This window comes from Trichechus manatus, unplaced genomic scaffold (genome assembly GCF_000243295.1).
Source record: "Trichechus manatus latirostris isolate Lorelei unplaced genomic scaffold, TriManLat1.0 scaffold00422, whole genome shotgun sequence".
Taxonomy (NCBI): Eukaryota; Metazoa; Chordata; class Mammalia; order Sirenia; family Trichechidae; genus Trichechus; species Trichechus manatus.
The window spans coordinates 223,846-224,415 of NW_004444358.1; positions in this window are offsets into that span (position 1 = coordinate 223,846).

Below are 570 nucleotides of genomic sequence, written 5' to 3' on the forward strand. Positions count from 1 at the left end.
GAGAGTTTAGGAATAATTCACCCCTGAGGCAAACAATATTTGAAGTGGAGAAATGGGGTAGGAGTGTTAAAGTTTGAATCAGAAGAAGACAGTAAAGTAGAAGGAAAACCAGAAGCATATGTTATCACGGAAGTCAAAGGAATTTAGTATTTTCAGAAGAGAGGCCTGGTAATTTTTTTTTTCAAATTCTTCTGAGAGATCATGTAACATGAGGAGAGACAAAGGAATATCATCTTTTTAATAGGGATATCAGTAGTGACATAGACACAAACAGTTTCAGTGGAGTTCTGGGGGCATACTTTACCATAGAAGTCTATACTTAGTCTTAGGTTAACCTAATTATAGTGCAATTATCTATTTAATACTTGACTTCTCTCAGTAGACTGCGAGCAATTTTACAGCAGAATTTTTGACTTAGATACTTATACATCTAATACAATATTGCTTAGTGGCTAAGAGTGTGGTCTCCAGAGTTCTAATTCTTGGATTTGAATTCAATTCTGTCTCTAAATTTGCTGTATAACTGTTTATTTCACATCATTGAGACTCAGTTTGCTTTCCTCTAAAGTG